The 24,969-nt window shown below is 45.9% G+C and overlaps 1 long non-coding RNA gene across 1 annotated transcript; it reads left to right on the top strand.

Moving 5' to 3' along the window:
- Positions 1 to 21,375: 21,375 nt before the first annotated feature.
- LOC117852329 (uncharacterized) lies at positions 21,376 to 22,139 on the top strand. Its single transcript, XR_004639813.2, has 2 exons — positions 21,376 to 21,613; positions 21,705 to 22,139. It is a non-coding gene; the product is annotated as an uncharacterized lncRNA (long non-coding RNA).
- Positions 22,140 to 24,969: the final 2,830 nt, after the last annotated feature.

Raw genomic sequence — 24,969 nt, 5'->3', positions numbered from 1 at the left:
TCCTAGTAACACTCGGCAAAAATAATACACTCGGCGAAAACACGATTTGCCGAGTGCCACCAAAAAAACACTCGGCAAACTCCCACGGGGCACTCGGCAAAAAAACCCACTCGGCAAATCCTTGAGCACGTGACTTCCACGTGCCGCGCTGGGCCACCGCCGTGACGAACGTTAGGGTTTGCCGAGTGTCGACGGGGGGCACTCAGCAAACTCCATGTTTGCCGAGTGTCTCGATGGGCACTCGACAAATATGCGAGTGTGCCGAGTGTCTCGGTGGGGCACTCGGCAAACTTCAATTTTTGCCGAGTGTTTTTTGGCACACTAGGCAAAAAAAAACCCTTGGACTGCAGCAGCGCCAAGCGTCGCCTGAGTGCGCTAGTATGCCGAATGTCTTGATATGACACTCGGCATACTTTAGGGTTTGCCGAGTGTTTTTTGACACACTCAGCAAAAGTAATTTTTTTCCCTCCTCCACCCTCCAAACTTTTTAGACTCCACATGTATGGCATTTCGCAATGCATGGTAGAAGGTGGACTATTTATTGACCTGTTTGCTATATTTAATCAATTAATTTCATTTAGAGTAATTTGTTGATTTAAGTCAAATTTGAACTGCAGGTGATTGGAATAATGAAATAATATGAGTGGAAAAATCATATTCATGTTAGTAAGTCCAAATTGAGGTCTCACCCAGAAAATGAAAAGAAATTTCGAACATTTTGTTAAGGAAACACGACTACGAACGTGGTGCCAAATGATTTTTTAAATCTCAAAAATACAAACAAAGTTTGAAAATCACGAGATTTTCCAAGAAGCTATGATTTCATATGCAGAGGCTGTGGTAAAAAATTGACAAGGTTTCGCACAAGTTTTGACATATGATGCTTAGAATTTGAAGCATCTCCGGAGAGGATTCGTAGAAGTTGGAAGGATCCGGTAAGATTTTGCGTCGAATCGATACTTAAATTTGTGATTGAGTTCAAATTTATTTTTATGGACCATAGAGAACATAGATTGGTTCATGTCAATTTTTGGGAATTTTTCGGATCCATTTGGTAATTTTTATTCATTAATTGCACGTATATGAATTTAATAGATATAAATTTAATATGAGCTATAAATCCATGAAATAATGGAATAATATTACTTAAAAAATGAAATACGCAATGTTTAGTGAATTTGACTAGGTTTTTGCAAACTTCACATACTTTTAATTACTAAAACCACTTTGACATGAAATAACAGTACCTATTTGCCGAGTGTCACAGGACGGCACTCGGCAAAGAGACTGTTTGCCGAGTGTCATCCCTTGGACACTCGGCAAACCTCGCCGCGGGTCCATCTGTCAGCCGCAGTTTGAAATCCGAAAAAAAAAAATTGTTTGCGGAGTGCTCCTGATCTCGCACTCGACAAAGGCTTTGCCGAGTGCTAGATCGGGAGTACTCGGCAGTGCGGGCGAGTCCACCCACACTTAGCGCCTCACGCGCCTCACGCGGACACAGCACAGCAGGCACAACACGCACACGCACGGCCCGCCCGCCTGCACATGCCGCCGCCTCGCGCCGCCCGCCCGCACCGCCGCCCCGCGCCGCTCGGCCCACGCCGCCGACCCTCCGGTCCCCCGGCCGGCCCCCACGCCGCCCCCACGCCGGAACCCGGGCGCTGTGTTGGTATACGAGGTAGGCTACGCTAGCGCAAATCAAAATTTCTACCGCGTATAACCAGGAAGAACTGCCGTATAAGGATCACGGGATTACCACTCGACGCACTACTGGTGCGGAAGATGTAGATATGCGTCGGTGCAGTGAAGACGATCACGTAGTCGTACGTAGTCGAACAACGTAGTCGTACGTAGTCGATCACGTCCAGCGGCTCCTCAGCAGCTCGTCCACGTGCACAGCAAGATCGCCTCCGGTGCCGCGGCTCGTCGTCGGCTCGTCGTGGCTCGTCGGCGGCTCGTCGATGGCTCGTCCAAGTGCTGCAGGCGCAACACCTCCAAGGTATCCACACGTGCAGGGAGGAAGCGTCGCAAGCCGGATTGCTAGATCCGCGAGTTGCAACAGGCGAGGGCGTGGGAGGCGCGGCAAGTGTGTTCAGCCAAAAAGTGTAAAACCCTAGGGCGCCCCCACCCCTCTATTTATAGGGGTTCCTGATGGGCCTCTGGATCCGAGGCCCATTAGTACTCCTAAACCTAATCCAACTCGGATCAGATCCGAATTGGGCTTCCAGCCCCTTAAGTGTGTGACCCTATGGGTTCGGATACGTATAGACATGGCCCGAGTACTCCTACTCGGCCCAATAGTCGGTAGCGGCCTCTAGCAAGACGTGCCAACTCCTATACGCATACGAAGATCATATCAGACGAACCATCACAACATAATATACATGCTATTCCCTTTGCCTCACGATATTTGGTCTAGCTTCAAGCCGACCGCTCTTTCTCGATCCTGTGATTCGGAATCCCTTTGTAGGTTAACTCTTAACCGTACGTAGCATGGCCATGCATTTTCTGATCCGATCACTCGAGGGGCCCAGAGATATCACTCTCAATCAGAGAGGGGCAAATCCCATCTTGATTGACCATGTCTCATAGCATGCTTCTTGACAAACCCGAAAGCTACCTTTATAACTACCCTGTTACGGCGTAGCGTTTGATAGCCCCTAAGTAGGTCAATCCACATCTAGAATACATGCGACAATCTCAGGTCTAAGGACAAAGCGTATATGTTGTTTAAAGAGAGAACTACTTCTCGTGTTGGGTCAGTCCTAACACATGTCTCCACATGTGTCCACATTATTAGTTCAACATCTCCATGTCCATGACTTGTGAAACATAGTCATCAACTAATACATGTGCTAGTCTAATATTCATGTGTGTCCTCACATGAACCCCGACTAGGGACAACTTTAGAATAACCATACAAGTAAAGAGTTTCACATACAATTCACATAATTGCAAATCAATTCAAGTAGCCTTTAATGGATATTCAATGAACACAATATACAAATCATGGATACAAATGGAATATCATCATCTCTATGATTGCCTCTAGGGCATACCTCCAACAGTCTCCCACTTGCACTAGAGTCAATCTAGAAGGTACCTAATACCCATAGCTCTTACATGCGCATCATGCTTAGCCTGCGGGAGTGGTTTTGTCAACGGATCAGAAATGTTCAGATCCGTGTGTATTTTGCATATCTTGATCTCACCCCGGTTAACAAAGTCTCGAATGAGATGAAATCGCCGCATTACGTGTTTGTTCTTCTGGTGGTTCCTTGGCTCCTTTGCTTGCGCAATTGCCCCATTATTATCACAGTAGAGATTCAATGGGCTGGACGCATCCGGGAACACACCAAGCTCAATGAGGAAATTCCTTATCCAAACACCTTCCTTCGCGGCTTCCGAAGCCGCGATGTACTCGGCTTCTGTCGTAGAATCGGCCACCGTCTCCTGCTTGGAACTCTTCCAACTAACAGCACCACCATTCAGTGTGAACACAAATCCTGATTGTGACTTTGAATCATCTCTGTCGGTTTGGAAACTAGCATCGGTGTAACCTGTTACAACGAGCTCCTCCTGACCTCCATAGACGAGGAACATATCTTTAGTCCTTCTCAAGTACTTAAGAATGTTTTTCACCGCTGTCCAGTGACTCTCACCTGGATCAGATTGGTGTCTGCTTGTCATACTTAGCGCATATGAAACATCTGGGCGAGTACTTATCATTGCATACATGATAGATCCAATAGCCGAGGCATATGGTACTCTACTCATGCGATCCCGCTCATCAGCAGTCGAAGGACACTGAGTCTTGCTGAGATGTATGCCATGTGACATAGGCAAGAACCCTTTCTTTGCCTCTTCCATGCTGAACCGCTTCAACACTTTGTCAATATAAGTATCTTGGCTCAAACCTATAAGCCTTCTCGATCTATCTCTATAGATCTTAATGCCCAGAATATATGCCGCTTCCCCTAAGTCCTTCATCGAAAAACTATTTTTCAGTGAAGTCTTTACGGACTCAAGCATAGGAATGTTATTTCCAATCAGTAATATGTCATCCACATATAAGATTAGAAATACTACAGAGCTCCCACTAACCTTCTTGTAAACACAAGACTCTTCTTCGTTCTTGGTGAAGTCAAACCCTTTGACCACTTCATCAAAACGAATGTTCCAACTCCTAGATGCTTGCTTCAATCCATAAATGGATCTCTGAAGCTTGCATACTTTTCCAGCATTTTTCGGATCGACAAAACCCTCGGGCTGTATCATATACACGTCCTCAGCTAGGTTTCCATTCAGGAAAGCTGTCTTGACATCCATCTGCCATATCTCATAATCGAAATATGCAGCTATAGCTAGAATAATCCGAATGGACTTAAGCATCACTACAGGCGAGAAGGTCTCGTCGTAGTCAACTCCTTGAACTTGTCGAAAACCTTTTGCGACAAGTCGTGCTTTATAGATGTGAACATTTCCATCCATGTCCTTTTTCTTCTTATAGATCCACTTGCACTCTATGGCTTTAACACCATCAGGCGGGTCAACCAAGTTCCAAACTTGATTGTCTCCCATGGACTCTATTTCGGATTGCATGGCACTCTGCCATTTTTCGGAGTCTGGGTCCATCATTGCTTCTGCATATGTCGCAGGCTCATCATTGTCCAACAATAATATTTCTCGCATTTCGCGGAGCCTTGCCGACCTTCGTGGTTGTGGCGGTGCTTCTCTTGCCATGGGTATCTCAACTTGTTCTGCTACGTTAGCATCACTCATTGATTCTTGCCCGATTGGCTCATCTTGAACTTCTTCAAGATGCACTGTCTTTCCACTCTTTTCTCCTTTGAGAAACTCTTTCTCTAGGAAAACCCCGTTCCGAGCGACAAACACTTTGCCTTCTGATCGGTTGTAGAAATAATATCCCAAAGTTTCCTTTGGATATCCCACGAAAATGCACTTATCCGACTTGGGTGTGATCTTGTCCGACTGAAGTCGCTTGACAAACACTTCACATCCCCAAATCTTTAGAAAAGACAGACTAGGAACCTTTCCAGTCCATATCTCATATGGTGTCTTAACTACGGATTTAGATGGTACCCTATTTAGTGTGAAAGCTGCTGTTTCTAGAGCGTATCCCCAAAATGACAACGGTAGGTCCGACTGGCTCATCATTGATCGAACCATGTCTAACAAAGTTCGATTACGTCGCTCGGACACACCGTTTCTCTGAGGTGTTCCAGGCGGCGTAAGTTGTGGAACAATTCCGCAACTCTTTAGATGATTGCTAAACTCGTGGCTCAAATACTCGCCTCCACGATCAGATCGTAAGGCCTTAATTTTCTTGCCACGCTGATTTTCAACTTCATTCTGAAATTCCTTGAACTTTTCAAAGGTTTCAGACTTGTGCCTCATTAAGTAGACATATCCATATCTACTAAAATCATCAGTGAAAGTTATGAAGTATTGGAATCCTCCTCTAGCCGTCGTGCTCATTGGTCCGCATACATCACTATGTACGAGTTCCAACAAGTCTACTGCTCTCTCAGGAAATCCTGTGAAAGGCGTCTTGGTCATCTTGCCTAGCAAGCAAGCCTCACATGTCTCGTATGATTCAAAATCAAACGAAGTTAGAAGTCCATCAGAATGGAGCTTCTTCATGCGCTTTTCACTTATATGACCTAAACGACAATGCCACAAGTAGGTAGGACTCAAATCATTAGGCCGAGGCCTTTTAGCACTTACATTACAGACAGGTGAACCATCAAGATTTAAAACAAACAATCCATTCACAATGGGTGCAAAAGCCATAAACATATTATTCTTAGAGATCACACAACCATTGTTTTCACTCGCAAATGAATAACCATCCTTCATCAAACATGAAGGAGATAAAATGTTTCGACTTAAACTAGGAACAAAATAACAATTATTCAACTCCATAATAAATCCTGACGGGAGGTGGAGTTGCATCGTCCCGACGGTCAAAGCAGCAACTCTTGCATTATTGCCCACGCGGAAATCAACTTCTCCTCTTTCCACGCTTCTACTTCTTATCATTCCCTACATCGAATTGCAAATATGAGCAACCGATCCGGTATCAAATACCCAAGAATTAATAACTGTATCAGCGAGAAATATGTTGTCTATAACATTAACAACAAGCGTACCTGAGGTAGAAGTACTCTTACTTCCGCCGTTCTTCAACGAAGCTAGGTACTGCTTGCAGTTTCTCTTCCAGTGACCAAGTTCATGACAGTAAAAGCACTCTTTATCTGGAGCAGGTCCAGGTCCAGCTTTAACCTTGGGCGGTGGGTTTGGCTTGGACGTTCCAGCCTTGCCCTTCTTCTTCCAAGAATTGCCCTTCTTCTTAAAGCTGGGCTTGTTCTGTATCGCCATCACATGGCTGGTACTAGCGCTTTTCTTTATGTCAGCCTCTGCTGTTTTGAGCATACCACACAGCTCATTCAGACCCTTCTCCGTCCCATGCATATGGTAGTTCGAGATGAAGTTCCCATAGCTAGCCGGAAGAGATGAAAGAATGAAATCAGTGGCCAACTCTTGGCCCAGTGGGAAGCCTAGCTTCTCCAACCGTTGAGTGTAACCAACCATCTTGATTACGTGTGGTCCTACTGCTGCGCCTTCTGCTAGCTTGCTCTCAACAAAGGCCTTAGACACATTGAACCTTTCAGTCCTGGCCTGTGTTTGGAACATGTCTCTAAGCGCCACGATCATATCGTGCGCCTCATGGTTTGTTTCGAACTGCATCTGCAGCTCGGGTTCCATGCAAGCAAGCATAAGGCAGCTTACTTCGAGGTTAGCATCACATGCTTTCTTGTAAGCATTCTTAGCAGCAGCGGGTGCATCCTCAGCAGGTTCTTCTGGTAGTGGGTTGTCTAGAACATCTTCCTTTTTCTCAGCCCTGAGAACAATTCTCAGGTTGCGGATCCAATCCGAGTAGTTTGTTCCATTCAACTTGTCCTTCTCAAGGACCGAACGCAAAGCAAACGATGTGGTGGTGTTGCTAGGTGCCATTTAATCTACAACAAAAGTAATGCAAAATACACTAAGACAAACGTATCCATGATAGAGCAAATTACATTAAACTATTTTAACAGAATCTACTCCCACTAAAATCAATATCCCTCTATTGAAACTTAGTGATTCAGGATCCACAACTAACAAGTCCACTAGTGAGCTTTAGCATCACCGCTAGCAAACGAGGTAGATCGGTAAGCAACTTTTGCTAATCATATCACATATGACTCCTGTTGTTGGGTGACATCTCTATGTCTCGGCGCCCAACCTTTATGCCCCAAGGTCCTTAACCGTTAAGATGACCTTGTTAAGCAAACCAACCCTTATGCATGTAAGTGTCCGACACAGACCCGTCTAGTCAAGGAAAACTAGTGGCACCCTAATTTCATAGACCCACCACTAATTGTACAAGACATGGGACGGTGCAAGTTCTAGTTGGGAGGGCATACTAACTTAAACTTTGTGAGGGATCGTTCTACTTCTAACATCACAGCATGCAGAAAGTAAAACATAAATCAGAATAGCATTCACACAGTTGTGACACAGTATGGCCCATTTTCATATGGTGATCTCCATCTCCATTGAAGCTGTTCACCATGGTGATCTCCATCTCCATGTTCCATGTGCGCCATCCTCCTGGTGATGAGTCCTCCAAGAACTAGAACATGCTATTACGCCTAATAGCTAGTAAAGAATCTAGTAATGAAGATTACATAGTTGCTTGGATCATCACAGATTGGTACGCAGACCATTAAATACAATAGAGTGACAACACATATGGCTCCTGCCGTGTTGCCGTACGCGCGACACGCAGGTCACGAATTAGTTACACACATGCATCACATACACAAGGGGGCCATACTGATCACAAGATACATACATACATCCTGCAAAACAGAGTTAGGCGTCCTATCGTTCCAAACTTGGGAGGCCCGAAACTCCATCTTCCAAGCCGAATTTGGGAAATCTAATCTCGCCGAAAACGGCGAAGCGGTTGAAATTCATGTGTAACTTTTTCTGTAGATCAATTTTCGTATAGAAATCGCCCCGATCCGAGATCATACCGAAAAGTTACGGCTGATTTACCGAAGCATGCGCATACGGCAAAATCCCGACCCCGGCAGTAGATCCCATCTACCATTGCACATCTAATGCGCCTGGCGTATGACCCTGGATCTCGATTCGACCAATCATATTGATCTTCCCTCACTGCAACTGGATTTACGTGTATCACTTAACTCCGATGGCGGAAACCGACCGGTAGGAGTATGTCGTTACACTACCATTGCAGCAAGGGCACGAAACCAGGACATAAATCAAACAGACAACTCGCATATCTCCATATGCACATATCCCGAATCCAAAACTAAGCAGCTAAGGCTCTGATACCACTGTTGGGATACGAGGTAGGCTACGCTAGCGCAAATCAAAATTTCTACCGCGTATAACCAGGAAGAACTGCCGTATAAGGATCACGGGATTACCACTCGACGCACTACTGGTGCGGAAGATGTAGATATGCGTCGGTGCAGTGAAGACGATCACGTAGTCGTACGTAGTCGAACAACGTAGTCGTACGTAGTCGATCACGTCCAGCGGCTCCTCAGCAGCTCGTCCACGTGCACAGCAAGATCGCCTCCGGTGCCGCGGCTCGTCGTCGGCTCGTCGTGGCTCGTCGGCGGCTCGTCGATAGCTCGTCCAAGTGCTGCAGGCGCAACACCTCCAAGGTATCCACACGTGCAGGGAGGAAGCGTCGCAAGCCGGATTGCTAGATCCGCGAGTTGCAACAGGCGAGGGCGTGGGAGGCGCGGCAAGTGTGTTCAGCCAAAAGGTGTGAAACCCTAGGGCGCCCCCACCCCTCTATTTATAGGGGTTCCTGATGGGCCTCTGGATCCGAGGCCCATTAGTACTCCTAAACCTAATCCAACTCGGATCAGATCCGAATTGGGCTTCCAGCCCCTTAAGTGTGTGACCCTATGGGTTCGGATACGTATAGACATGGCCCGAGTACTCCTACTCGGCCCAATAGTCGGTAGCGGCCTCTAGCAAGACGTGCCAACTCCTATACGCATACGAAGATCATATCAGACGAACCATCACAACATAATATACATGCTATTCCCTTTGCCTCACGATATTTGGTCTAGCTTCAAGCCGACCGCTCTTTCTCGATCCTGTGATTCGGAATCCCTTTGTAGGTTAACTCTTAACCGTACGTAGCATGGCCATGCATTTTCTGATCCGATCACTCGAGGGGCCCAGAGATATCACTCTCAATCAGAGAGGGGCAAATCCCATCTTGATTGACCATGTCTCATAGCATGCTTCTTGACAAACCCGAAAGCTACCTTTATAACTACCCTGTTACGGCGTAGCGTTTGATAGCCCCTAAGTAGGTCAATCCACATCTAGAATACATGCGACAATCTCAGGTCTAAGGACAAAGCGTATATGTTGTTTAAAGAGAGAACTACTTCTCGTGTTGGGTCAGTCCTAACACATGTCTCCACATGTGTCCACATTATTAGTTCAACATCTCCATGTCCATGACTTGTGAAACATAGTCATCAACTAATACATGTGCTAGTCTAATATTCATGTGTGTCCTCACATGAACCCCGACTAGGGACAACTTTAGAATAACCATACAAGTAAAGAGTTTCACATACAATTCACATAATTGCAAATCAATTCAAGTAGCCTTTAATGGATATTCAATGAACACAATATACAAATCATGGATACAAATGGAATATCATCATCTCTATGATTGCCTCTAGGGCATACCTCCAACACGCTGACCGCCGGCCCCCCGGCCTCCCCCGCGCCGCCGCCGGCCGCCCCGTGCCGCCCGGCCCGCACCGCCGACCCTCCGGTCCCCCGGCCACCCCTGCGCCGCCGCCGGCCGGCCCCCGCGCCGCCCCCGCGTCGGAACCCGGGCGTCGGCCGCCGGCCCCCAAGCCTCCCCCGCGCCGCCCCCAGCTGGCCGCCCGCACCACCCCCGTCCGGCCGCCGCACCGGCCTCGGCCGCCCCCGCTCCTCTGTCCGTGGCCGTCGCCCCTCCGTCACCCCTCCGGTAGGTATGAAATTAGAAATTAGAAAATGTTGAAAAGACTAGAGAAGTGGTAGGATGTGGTAGGATTTATTTTAGAAATTAGAGGCATGAATTTAGAAAATTAGAGAAGAATGAAGAGTGGAAATTAGAAAATGTTGAAAAGAATAGAGGTGTGGTATTTAATGCAGACAGGTGGTTGTGGTTGTTGGCCATCGTGCCATCTCTTTGGTGAGATTGTGGTTGTCGGCTATCGTGCCGTTTATTATGTTGCAGGTTTTGGAAACCTCTCTGTGCAGGGGAGTTGCTGCCGAAATTTTGACTTAAACAGTGCTCTGTTTGTTTTGTTGCAGGAGAGGCTTACAAGGACCGTCCTCGACTCGGCACTTTGCAGGATAGCAAGGTGAGGCATGCTACACCTCTCTTTCTGTATAATGTTCGTATATCATGTAACCTAGTTAGGCGTCTCCCGTTTGAAAGAGATACGTTTGGAAATATGCAGATCTTTGCATATCTATAATCGTATCTGTTTCGAATTGTCCACGTTTTTTGGATAGCTGGAGGATGTGTAGGTGGGTTTACTATCCATGGTCTATTCCGGTCCGAGATAGAGTTTCAGCAGCACCTTCCTGTTGTTCTCCAGATACACAATCTCCTGTCAAGGACGTGTATTTGGAGAACAGCGGGGAGGTGCTGCCGAAATTTTATCTCGGGTCGGAGTAGACCATAGATACTAAACCCACCTACACATCCTCGGGTGGGATTAGGACTTATCTTTACCTAGTAGACAATATAGGAACGTGTATATGCAATGTGAATTTTGTATTACTCGCTTAAATGGTAGAGGATGGAGGATCGTCAGTGGATGTACACGGGTCGCAGTAGTCAGAATTCGTTGACCAATGAATGGAATGACAAGACGGATGCTTTCTTGGAACGGGTGTTTGCAAGTGTCAAAGGAGCTCGATCGACTTGGTGTCCGTGCAGAAAATGTGGAAACATGCGTCGGCAAACCAAGCTAGACATGGGCAAACATCTGGTGAAGAACGTATTTACGTCAGACTACACCAGGTGGATCTACCATGGTGAATCTGACCGTGGGAGAGAGGAGGTCCTGAGACAACGCATCGAGGAATTTGATGATGATGCCGGGGTGGGAGACATGTTAAATGACTACAATGAAGCACACTTCGAAGAAGCACGTAGGGAGGAGGAGCTAGAACTACCGCTAATGCTTATTACGAAATGTTGTCTGCGGCACAGCAACCCCTTCACGGCCATACCAAGGTTTCTCAACTAGATGCCATTGCACGCCTAATGGCTGTGAAGTCTCAGTTTAGTTTGAGTCGAGACGCGTTTGATATTATGTTGACAGTTTTTGGAAGCCTGCTCCCAGTTGGTCACATCTTGCCGAAGAGCATGTATGAGGCACAGAAACTCCTTCGTGCACTTAAGATGACATACGAGCATATACATGCTAGCCCGAAGGGATGTATCTTATTTAGGAAAGAGTATGCGGAAGCAAAATACTGTGTGAAGTGCGAATCGTCTAGGTTTCTGGAGGTAGATTGTGGTGACGGTCAGAAAAAGCAACTCCCAATTCCTGTGAAGGTTCTACGGTATCTTCCTTTCATACCGAGGATCCAACGGCTTTTCATGACTGAAGAATTCGCAAAACAGATGACATGGCACAAAAACGGCCGTCGCTATAATCCTGAGAAGCTGGTACACCCATCCGATGCTGAAGCCTGGAAAAGCTTGGATGCGATTTATCCTGCAAGAGCTCTAGAGGCCCATAACGTACGCGTTGCGTTGGCAACTAATAGGTTCAATCCTTATCGAATGGCGGCCGCCCCGTACACCTGTTGGCCCATTTTCGTTATCCCCCTGAATCTCCCCCCTGGCGTCCTCTTTCAACGACATAATATATTCTTGTCGTTGATAATTCCAGAGCATCCGGGGAATAATATGAGTGTGTACATGGAGCCTCTGATTGATGATTTGCTCCGTGCTTGGGAGGAAGGGGTATGGACATATGACCGATCCACAAAGACAAACTTCAAGATGCATGTTTGGTACCAGTACTCACTGCATGACTTGCCGGCATATGGGATTTTCTCCGGATGGTGTGTTCACGGGAAGTTCCCATGCCCAGTATGTAAAGCATCTTTGAAGTTCATTTGGTTGTCGAAAGGTGGCAAATATTCTTCGTTCGACAAACATCGACAATTCCTCCCTCCTGACCATCCATTCAGACAAGACATCAAGAACTTTACCAAAGATGTCGTAGTTACAGCCCCTGCACCGCCGATGATGACAGGTGCCGCAGTTCGTGCTCAGTTAGACGCTCTCGAGGTCAATAATGAAGAAGGTGGTTTTTTGGGATATGGCGAGCAACATGCTTGGACGCAGAAGTCGTGCTTGTGGAAGCTTCCCTATTTTGATGATCTTCTTGTTCCACATAACATTGATGTAATGCACACGGAAAAAAATATCGCCGAGGCAATTTTTGGTACAATAATGGACATTCCTAACAAGACAAATGATAACGTTAAGGCTAGAGTGGATCAAGCAACGTTGTGCAACAGACCATAGCTAAACATGGCGCCTCCAAGAGCTGGCAAGTCGTGGAGGAAGCCTAAGGCCGATTTCGTTCTGACGAGGGCCCAAAGGAGGGAGGTTCTAGAATGGTTCCAAACGTTAATGTTCTCTGATGGCTATGCAGCGAACTTGAAGAGGGGAGTAAATTTAGCAACTATGCGAATCAATGGGCTCAAGAGTCATGATTACCATATATGGCTTGAGCGCCTACTTCCGATGATGGTTCGAGGCTATGTCCCTGAGCATGTGTGGCAGGTGCTAGCGGAGTTGAGCAATTTCTTCCGCCGGCTTTGTGCAAAGGAGTTATCTCGTACCGTGGTTGCAGAAATGGAAACAATGGCGCCTGTGTTGCTCTGTAAGTTGGAGAAGATCTTTCCTCCAGGCTTCTTCAATCCAATGCAGCATATGATTCTACACCTCCCGTATGAAGCACGAATGGGGGGGCCTGTGCAGGGTCATTGGTGCTACTCAATTGAGAGATGTCAAAAGGTTCTTCGAACTAAATGTAAGAATAAGTGCAAAATTGAAGCATCCATTGCAGAGACATACATTCTGGAGGAGGTGTCAAACTTCACATCGAAATACTACGCTGACAACCTTCCTAGCGTGCATAATCCACCTCCTCGTTACAATGCTAGCGAAGATGAATTGAGCCTTAGCATTTTCCAAGGGCAACTCGGAAGTGCAAGTGGTGCGACCCGCAAGACCCTAAACCATAAAGAGTGGCGCTCTATCATGCTGTATCTGTTGACCAACCTATCTGAGGTGGAGCCGTCCATGATGTAAGTTCTCAACAAACTTGTTTTGACGTAGTCACAGTATCTGCAGAGGACGGTGGAGACGAGGTTCAGAATGTGAAGGACTTAGAATTACTTCAACGATTACAGTTAGCTAATGACAGTGATGATGACATTCCTTCTTCGGAGCACGAGCTTGACTATATCGACACGCGTGATAGTGATGATGAGACTTATGATCCAGCTAATCCCGATCATGATGATTATTTCTAATACATGTATGATTTGTACTAATTTAGTTATAATTTAATTATAATTTGCATATCTTTGTAATTATGTTTTGTTTGCCTATGCTGACTGGTGTACTCTTTTTAATTGCAGGTCATTGAGCAATGGTGGGCGGTATGAGGAAGCTCACGTCGATTTGCGAGAGACTGGCCGCGTCAGGGACTGGTTCAAGGTCAGGGTCACGTTCAGGGAGCGGTCGAGGGAGGCGTCGAGGAAGGCCTCGACATAGGGTTGAGGAGGAGGAGGAGGAGGAGGAGGAGGAGGAGGTGGTCCAGAGGCCTCGAGGGAAGGGTAAAGCGGCGAGGCCCCCGTCACCTGAACCTGAGGTGGAGGAGGAGGAGGAGGAGGAGGTACCCTCCACACACGCCTCTGGGGATAAGGAGGATGAGGAGGCGGAGGAGGAGGAGCAGCAGGAGCAGGAGGGGGACGGGGAGGCAGGGGATGCCCAGTCCAAGATATGGTTGCGAGCTCCCTCATCCCTCCCGAAGCGGCCGATACCTGAGCATTTACGCCCGCTGATTAAACCGGTTGGGACCAAGTAAGTAACTTTAAATATTCTTAATATTGTTTTTATTTTGAAAGTTACAAAAACTAATAATTCATATTAATGACTTGTGCAGGAGTTGGATTAAGCTCAGTGGGGGTGACCACAACCGTAAGGCCAACGGGATCCTTGGCCTTTTGTGCAGGGTTCACTTCCCTGGCTTGGTGGTGTACGCCGGACAGCAGCAGCCGGCCTACACGTGGTACCACTACGTCGCCGCCCCCGACGTCCCTGATCGTCAATAGAGAAGATTCCCCAACATAGCGGAGCGGGTCAAGGCCGAGCTGTGGGTAAGTACTCGTACTAAATTGCTCAATACATCACCTACTTTCGACATTCTTGAAATAATAATTGTATACACGTGTATATGCAGGATTTCTATAGATGTCAGGAGGGGTTCGAGGCCAAGGCGAAGGCCGTTTGTGATGTAGCCGCCAAGAAGCTCATGAAGGACATTCATTACGAGGCGCGCATCCAGGCCATCATCGAATTCCACGCTCAATACAGACAGATGAAGGTTAGAAAAGAGGAGGCAAGAACAATGAACATGACTAAGGACCAATTCATGAGGGTAAGTAAAGAACGTTGATGCTTACTATTTAAGATTAATTAGGCTCATTTTCTTTTTCATATGTCACACGCTTGATGATGTAGGTGCCTCCGTGGTGGTGTCGTGCGCATATGCCGTGCTGGGAGAGGATGGTCGACGTGTGGTTGGAGCCCGGGTCGTTGGAGAACCACCTTGCTTGCTGGCAACGGTGTTTGCAGATGCCGACTGCACCACACCATCAAGGCAGACTAAGCCTTGATGAATATAGAGAAAAATGGGTACGCAACTTCAATTCTTTATTGTAACGTTCAGTTCTACGTAATTTTTAATCATTTTGTATTTTTTGTCGCAGTCGGCGTCACATGATGGCCGACCTTGCTCCCAGCTCAAGGCATGGGTCCTCTCCAAAAAGGGCAAGGCGACGGCCGATATCGATTTCAACCCAGACGACCCGTCCGAGGCGTACAACCACCGTAGCATACACAGCCGCGTCAGCGAGTATACAAAGATGGCTAGGGAGGTTCACGGGCCAGACTTCGATCCGAGCTCCGAGGACATTGATGGAGAAATCGTGATGAGGGTGGGAGGAGGCAAGAAGCATGGCCGATATTGGATTGGCGACGGCATCATCGACACGGCCTCTACTCCCACTCTCTCCCAGATCCGAGCTAGGAGCACGGACTCGAGCCCAGCGATACGGCCACGACCCACCACTACACAGTTCCAGATGGAGGCTCTACAGGTTCTTTCTCTTCCATTCATCGTTCGTTTGTTGTTATACTTTAGCTTTGCATTATAACATTGCAATGAAATATTGTAGGCCCAGGTGGAAGAAGCAAGGAAGAAACAAGAGGAGATGGCGGCGCAGATGGAGGAAATGCGGCGGAGGATGGAAGAGGAAAACCGGATTAGGATGGAGCAGATGTTCCAGTACATGCAGAACTTTGCTTCGAGCATGGGACGGTCTTTGCCTCCGCCACCGCCGATGATGTTCCCTCCGCCTCAGCCACCCACGACTACTCCTGTGAGTCACTTGACACATTGTGCTTAAGATTTAATACTTTAAATTTGACAACTTTAGATGTTAGCTCAGAATGTCCTATCCTATGTGCAGAATCAATCGGCGGCTTCGAATAATGAAGATCAAGATTTGTCGCAGTGGTCTCCTTGGCCTCCACGGAAGTAGACTTGGTTGTGAACTTGGTTGAAACTAAATTGTGACTTGAACTTGGATTTATGGATTCTTTCGTGCTTATGTTGAATTATGCCTGTGGTGTTTATGAATTATGCCTGTGGTTGTGAATTATGCATGTGATTGTTTATTACAAATGCCTGTGATATGTGTATTGTGAATTGAGAGGGGTCCGTTATACGTGGCAAAATGGGGAAAAGGGGGGGTTCTGGGCACTTTGCCGAGTGTTACACACGGCAAAGAGGGGCCTTTGCCGAGTGTTTTAGCTTTAACACTCGGCAAATGTGCAGTTCCCAGGTGCAGGACAGGTTGTTTGCCGAGTGCATGGCACTCGGCAAACAACCCGTGTTTGCCGAGTGTCAGGGGCAAAGACACTCGGCAAACATGGCGGTTTTGCCGAGTGTCCAATCCGTGACACTCGGCAAAGACCCGGTGTTTGCCGAGTGTTGGCACTCGGCAAAGCGCAGGTGTTTGCCGAGTGCCTCCCGTCTGGCACTCGGCAAACCCGTCGTTACCCCCGACACCGTCACCGCGTATGTCGCCGAGTACATCTTTTCGCCGAGTGCTTTTTGGCCGTCGGCAAAATGTTTGCCGAGTGCTCGCGTTTGACACTCGGCAAACTAGGCTTTGCCGACAGGAAATTTGTCGTGTGCTGTTCGTCGAGTGTTACACTCGGCAAATCCTTTGCCGAGTGTTTTCGTGCCTTCGCTGAGTGCCTGTAGCACTCGGCAAAGTGTCTGGTTCCCCTAGTGGATGGATGGGAGGCGGCAGCGGAGCCCTGCGAGCTGCGGCGGCAGGCCGAAGAGTAGCTCAGCTGTGCGCGACGAAATATAGATCAACATAACCATTTCAGGCGGAACCATTTCAGATCCAGATTTTCCTAGCAGTATGATCAATAGAAGATGAAATATAGATTAGTAAAATGGAAGGTTCTTTGTGTCACACGCTGAAATTTTTTAATTTTAGGATGCGATTAAAAAATAATTAAACAATGATTTTCTCATAATTTTAAAAATTTTCCGTCATTTTTTTCATTGAGAGGAAATGTACTATAGGGAACACAATTGAGTGTTTTCCTGAATTAAATATAATGGTTCAATGTGTGTTGCATTCATGCCGATGCATCTTGGTATTTTATGAGTGCAAAAGTTTCAAAAATGCGTTTAGATGATGATTAGGTTCCTCTGAGAATTTTTCAGATTTTTCTAGGATTTATTCTGATTTTCCTAGAGCTTAGTCAAATTTTTGGATGGTTCTACAAATCTTTATAGGAGCTCCAAGTATTTTATTTGGGTTCCTCATTTTCCAAATCATCTCCAGGAATTTTCCTAATTTTTTAAAGTTTTTGGAGTATTTTTTGTGATTTAATTATGACTAGCAGAAATGCTTGTGCGTTGCTACATGTCCTTACTCGCTCTCATGTTATTATTCGCTTGTTCCTGATATGTTGGCTTCACTTCACACTATGTTGATGCGTTGTCCCTAGTAGTCCTCTCTTTGCAAGTATAGCACTAGAAGACATTTGTGGGTGGTTTGATGCCATCTATTTATTACGTGGGACCTACACATGGAAATAAAAAAATCACCACTTTACCTCCGCTCTATCCATTCATTCGATTTCCCTCGTACTCATCGTCATCCAACCAGTCGCTGCCTCTTCGTCCATCGACGCCACCTGCATCTTGCCCCATCCTCGCCGTCGCCCAAGCACTGTGCATCTTGCCGTCCTCGCCGTCGCCAAGGCAAGTGCTCGTCCTTCCTATGCCTAGCCTCATTCCCGCTTCGAGCGCTAGGCCACAGCGCCTCTGGCCACCATGAGCAGGAGTGCGTTCTCCTCTTCTTTTCGTTTCCATCCACCCTCTTCTATAATCAACTCCAAATCGTTCCAATCAAGTGCAAAATCGAGCCCCCCAATTGCTAGATGTAGAGGCCTTAGTTTCGAATCTGAAGGGGATGGACGTCATTAAGAGGGGGGTGTGAGGTCCTGGCCTCCGCCCTTATTTGCATTGCCTGCCGACTGCCGCTGCACCCCCCTTAGCGCTATGCCCTCATTGTCACATGGCTGTACTTGGTTGACTGCAAGGAGGCACTCGGCTCCTTATTTCCTTTCCCCTTCCTCCTCTCTCCTTCACCCCTTAGGTTCAAGTGGCGGGTAGGGTGTGCAGCCCAAGGCAGCAGCTGCCCACCAGGGTGAGTGGCAGTAGTGCATGATGAGCACGGGGAGGGTTAGCCACGCGAGCGACGGAGCGGTGGCGCGCGTCCCGCGTCGCCGCTGGCAAGTGAGCTGTGTGGGCGGGACAAAAGAACTGAAGCAAAGGTTGGACCTCTGGTCATTTGTAGTAAAGTTTGGGAATCTTTTTGCAAAATCGTTAAGACTATGGGTTAATTACGAAAAAGTTGAGGGTTGGAAGAAACAACCACACTTTAATATTAGGTAGAGATTTCAGGATTATTTGGAATTGTTTTCAAATTTGAAATTAATTCCCGAAATTAGAAAAAGGAGGAAAATAAAAATGGAGTCCAACCCAGCCTATAAATACTTTCCGGTGATCTCCTTGACGTCCTTGTTTCAATGTCGCAAACCCCACCTCATTTTGACGAACCTAACTCCCAAAGTTTCGACGCCGATCATATCAATATGTTAAACTCCAGCGAGTTTTCTAACGAAAGTCTGGTGAGCAAATCCGGCGAAGCCGTCAATCGTCGGCCAAAGGTGAGCGCACCAATGCGTTCGTCTCATCGTTCTCGTTCCGTTTTGCCGCTCATGCGCGAGTTTGGACTTTATCTCCAGCGATCCCCTTTTCCCCTCTCTTTCTCTCTCCTATTCTTGGCGTGCACCATGGGCGGTCCTTCCCGAGCTCCGGTTCGCCGGTCCCTTGCGCCAGCTCGCGCCCTCCCTGCGCCGAGCTGCCGAAGCAGCGCCGCTGCCACGGCGGCACGCCACCCGAGCCGAGCGCCGCCCCTCCGCACCTCCTGCGCCGTGCGCTGTGCCACCCCGCGCCCACACCCCGCGTCTCGCGCCTGCACGCCGTACCGCCGCCGGAGCGCCGAGGATTTTGGCCGGCCAAAATGCCACCCGCCATGGGTGAAAGCTCCCTGAGCTTTTGTGTTTTAACCCCTCAGGTTTTGCATCAAGACCCTGAAAACCTCTGTAATTCCTCCCAGGATCTTCTATGTCTTGGCAAATTTGCAGTTAACCCCCAAGAAGTTTTAGATTCCCTAGATCCAGTCCAGCCCCTGCAATTTTGCAGATCTAACCCTAAGCATAGATCTATTCATGAGCACTGTTCCATGTGTCTTGTGAATCTTCCTTTCTAGCCCATCTTATCTACGGTTAATCACGATTAAGTTCTTAGAATCTTGTTTAATCCGTAGATTCCACGTTTTAGCTCTATTTAACCTCGTTCAAGTTGCGTTAGATTCATAACAACATAAATTACACATTAGTGGTGATATTTTCCATCATTGCATGTTTTTGAAAATAAAATTAATTTTAATTTGGTTAATATCTATTAAACATGCTATCTTTAATTAAAAGCTATTTAGTGTTATACACCACTTTTCATAATAAATGTTAATTTGATTAATGCTTACTCTCAAATGTTTTTCCAATTAAAAGCTAGTTAGAGATATACCTCGGCTTTTCATAAATTAAACTTAATTTGATTAATGTTTATTTAATTTGTTTTATGAATAAAACCTACATAGGTTATATCTCGAGTTTTCATAAGTAAATGTTAATTTGGCTAATATAAATATAAATATGTTTTTTAATTATAATTTGGTTAGTCCAACACGAATCATAAAGTTATGCACTTAGATGTTCCCATACATGATATCTTTTCCAAATTAAATGTTTAAGCTATACATGAACATTTGTAACTTCATGCCAGGTTGTCAGATCATGAAGAAAATGTACGAATGGAAACGGTGAATGCACTATGTGATGTAGCTTGCCACTCACATGTTGCTGTTCCAGTTGGCACCATCAAAGCAGTTGTGGTGCATCTCCATGATGAATCAGTTAGTTTTCTTTCTCTACCCAGCATATTATTTACGTTTTTTACATGTAATTTGATCTGTATGATCTACTTCTAATGTATTCTTAAAAAAAACAGTGGTCTGTGAAAAGATACACCATGGAGAGATTGGTTGATATATATAAGGTCTATTGCCTGAGGGTTTCTAATGGTTCAACGAGTTCTGATGAATATGACTGGATCCCTGGACAATTGTTCAGATGCTTTTTGGACCAGGACTTTAGGTAAAAAATTTTAAGGCAGATCTTTTACTCCACAGTTTTTCAAACAGAAAGCATGTTGGGGGTGTATTGTTCATTGCCACACTTTAATTTTGCATTGTTTCCTTTGTAGCCTATCCACAGTTTATTAGCACTACCATCTATCTGTTTAATATATGCTAGGTGCACTAATGCACTGACTACTGTGACCAAAGTGTTATAATTCGGTAATTCTGGTGTTACTCGGTGATTCTGATGCTCATATTCGGAATAACCATGCAAGAACTACACTAGTGATTATCTAAGTAGTGCAAAAAGTTGTTTCAGCAGCTTTAGTATTGATAGATAAATCTAATTGATCCCTAGCTTTAAACCATATTGAAGTTCAACTGAATTTCTAATCCCGGCAGCAACAAAGTCTCAATGAACTAATATAGCTTTAGATAACCAGATCATCGATCCAGCATGTTGTATTGTTCTTGCTTTAGCCAAGCTGTAGGCAAATGCTGTTATCATGAGGAAAGGGTACTTGCAGAATTTATTTTGTCATCCGTAACATTCATTGATAAAAGTACTGTCAGTGTGAGGGTTTCTACCCTCTTCTTTAATACAAAGATACACAACTCTTCTAATCATGAAGGAAAGGGTGAGTAGCGGCATGTTATACTGTCATTTTTCTAATCATGAAGATTAATTTTCTTCTATGTCAGTACTGCAACTGGTGTTCTTGTAGTGAGCTTTGTAGAAATTTATTATGATTGTAGTGTCGTCACTGTTGCTGATGGAAGACACATATTCAGCATTGTCCTTTATTTTCCAGGAATATGAATTCTGATCTCCTTAGTGGCTTCCTAAATCACTTGCAGATTCAATTTTTGCCAGGTGAGCACCACTCGACCGTATCAAATATTCGTATTCCTCAACAATAATTTCTTAATGAGCTGTTGGTAGGTCACTGACCCCGACAGCTTAGGCTTTCGTGGTCCTGCGTTGTGTTCTTTTGATTGTCTTTGCCGTGAATGTGAACTTGTTTTTTCTGTTGGGTGGGTGTGTGGGTTTTGTACTCAGGTTGGGTTATGTTAACTTGACTTGTTGTACTTGTTCTCTCACTATTAATGAAATGACATGCAGCTCTCATGCGTTGTTTGGACATCGAGTTTAGAAAATTCTCATTTTGTTGGTATTCTAGCTGACTATGCTCCATTGGACCAACCACCAGCAGCTGTAGAGACTTCCTCACGTTCAGAGTCGAAGCCTACAAACAGCCCCTTCTTGCTAACACCAATGGGCTGAGTGACAATGCGAAAGCTGAGCACACGATGGCGTTGAAGTGTTTGCGATTGAGGCTTTTTGGTGGAAATGCTCAAGGTAGGCTTTCGTTTTAAAATTTTGATAGGTAAATCCTATTCTCGTCATTTGCTAACATTAATCATACTTTATCTGCTTGGACAAGGTGCAGGACAGTAACGGTAACTTTTGTTGGTTAACTTAATGTTGGATAGCTTTTGTGATTGTCCAAGTGTATAGAAGAGTTGTCCATTTTGCAAACTGAATGTTAGAGACGTGCATGTTAGGTTTCAGTAGGCTCAGAAGTTTTGGTAAGATCCACTGAATTTGAAGAAGCACTGAAATATCTCTTCTAAGTTCTACTGCATGATGTTCAATCTCATGTGTGCACTAGTTTTCCGGGCAGTAATTCTGAATCATTTTGCTGCTGGCGAACTATTATAATCTCTCCTCCACATCATTGTCTCCTGGGAGTGTTCATGTGCTAGTAGACATACAAATATTTTCTGTTGTGTACTCTTACCTACTGGAAGATTTTTCTCGGGTTCTCTGCAGCGCTAGTACCAAAAATAATAAAGGTTGTCGGAGGCTGCATTTTTTAATCGAATTTGGCTATTTTTCTCGGGCTCTTTCTGTTCTTCCCTTGCCTCATTCCGTATAGACAAATTAGGCATGTTTTTCACAGGAAAAAAAGGGCAGGATGAGTTTCACATGTTCCTTTACTATCTAGGTGTCACTACTAAAAAATCATTTGTAGAGGTGTGGCTTTTTTTTTATAGGGTGGATGAAAACCGTCCTCAAAATATTGGCAGGTGCTGTAGCAGCTGGCCCGACAAGGATGAGTTTCACATGTTCCTTTACTATCTAGGTGTCACTACTAAAAATCATTTGTAGAGGTGAGGCTTTTTTTTAAGGCCTCAAAATATTGGTGGGTGCAGTAGCAGCCTGCCCGACACTAAAAATACATTGGGGGATATTTGGAAATCGACTCCATTTTTCATGAGCGGCTCATCCCGTACCCGATGAGCTGTCCTGGAAATCGACTCCATTTTTCATGAGCGGCTCATCCCGTACCCTGATGAGCTGTCCTGGAAATCGAGTTGATTTACAGGGATGGACCACCCCGTCTACCAGACGGCTCTAAAAATCAATCAAAACACCATGCGGGAGCTGAAAATTTTATGTGGGTCCCATGTACACTTATCTCCTCCCTCAACCTTATCCCTTGTCCGCTCCCTCTCCTCTCATTTCTTCCTTATCCCTTCCTGACTTCCTCTCCTCCTCACACTTTATCCTTTCCCTCTTCTCTCTCCGGTATCGAGAGGCAACTGATGGCGGGCAAGTGGCAGCCGGTGGCTCAAGCCGGGCGAGCCAATGCAGGCCCCACAGGCGATGCCCAGCGAAGGGCCCCACGGGCATGACCTCAGGCAGGAGTGGCCTCCCCACTAGCGGCACAGCTAGAGTGGGGGGCTCTTTCACCTGTTCCTAAAAAAGGAACTTGCATAGGCAGGTGATACCCTCGCCCGTCCCTAAAAAGGGATTTGCAGCAGCGGTCCGAGGCCCGCTCCTGCTAACGCGCTATTTCTATCTGCGAAAAGCAGGAGAGGGCCTCGAGTCCGCCCCTGCAAACCATTTTTACCCGCCTCTACAAAGCTTTTGTGTAGTAGTGTGTGAAGTTGAAAATTTTGCTAAGGTACAAGCCAGCATGTTCCTTTACATCAGTATTGAATCAAACCATATATGTTACATGGTTACACTTGCACAAACAATTCAAACTGAAAAACGTTGGAACTGAAATCATACTGGCACAAATTTCACACCAAATCTGATACAGATACAATTACGTACTGTTTTTTTTGTTTCAGTGCCCACGAACAAAGTTTCAGCTCTCCACCATTGGTCACGCTAATAATAAGTACATTATACATCACAAAGCTACATGTGAGCAGAATGATCAAGGGGCCACTATTTCTGATTAATGTGTGGTATGGTCGTACACGGCAGGATTCTAACACATTTATAGCACTAGTAGAGAATTGACGTTCCGATTGGTAGGGTGCATATCTCCCGAAAATCCATCCGGGATAAACCAACCGGGATAAAAGGGGGGTCTTTAGTCCCGGGTCTTTCAACCGGGAGTAAAGGTCACCCTTTAGTCCCGGTTGGTGTCACCAACCGGGACTAAAGGGCCTGCCACGCCAGGCGCGGGACAGGCCTTTTAGTCCCGGTTGGTAAAAGCAACCGGGACTAAAGGGTAACCCTTTACTCCCGGTTGGGTTTTCCAGGAGGCATGCCATCAAACTGATCATAATCATCTGATTGGTCTGTTTTATCCTCGACTCCCACGATTTTTCTTTTACCTGGAAGAACTATGTGGCACTTTGGCTCCCATGTCTCTTTTGGATTTCTCTTGGGTTTGCTACACATGTCCTTCACATAGAACACCTGATGCACATCATTGGCAAGTACGAATGGGTCATCACTGTATCCAGTCTTGCTCAGATCTACTATTGTCATTCCGTACTGATCTTTGGTTACGACAGTTAGCTTCACCCAATTGCAAAGAAATAGAGGGATATACAGCGGTCCGTATTCGAGTTTCCATATCTCCTATATGAAACCATAATACAACTCCTTGCTATTATTTCTGTCCAAGGCATCTATGCGGACACCATTATTCTAATTCGTGCTTTTCTGGTCCTGGGCTCTCATGTAAAATGTATAACCATTTATCTCATAGCCTTGGAATTTGACGATTGTGCTAGCAGGTCCCCTGGCTAACCAGGCAAGCTGTGAGTGAATCTTAGAGTTACCCATAAGTTGTTGGCGCAACCAGGAGGAAAAAGTTTCCATGTGATGACGGGTAAACCAAGCATCGGATTTGGTCAGGTTTTTGTAAACTACCATATGCCTGTGCTGCTCAATATACGGAGACACAAAGGATGACTGTTGTAGAACAGTGTAGTGTGCCTTGTCGAACAAATCAGTATCAATGCTGAAACTTGATTTCCTTCCAAGGGTGCCCATTCCTCGGAGCCTCCCCTCGTGGTGTGAAGTTGGAACCCCAATCGAGTCAATTGAATCAATAAAATCAACACAAAACTCGATCACCTCCTCTGTTCCATATCCCTTGGCAATGCTTCCTTCTGGACAGGCACGATTAAGAACATAGTTTTTTAGAACTACCATAAACCTCTCGAAAAGCCACATATTGTGCAGGTATACAGGTCCGAGAATACCAATCTCTTTTACTAGGTGAACCAGTAAGTGCGTCATAATATTGAAGAAGGATGGTGGAAATAACAACTCAAAACTGACAAGACATTGCACCACATCGTTCTGTAGCTTTGATAGCTTGGATGGATCGATTGCCTTCTACGAAATCGCATTGAGAAACGCTCATAGCTTTTCGAGCGGCAACCGGATATTTTCTAGTA

Source organism: Setaria viridis, chromosome 4 (assembly GCF_005286985.2).
Source record: "Setaria viridis chromosome 4, Setaria_viridis_v4.0, whole genome shotgun sequence".
Lineage (NCBI taxonomy): Eukaryota > Viridiplantae > Streptophyta > Magnoliopsida > Poales > Poaceae > Setaria > Setaria viridis.
This window is presented reverse-complemented; position numbering and strand designations above follow the sequence as displayed.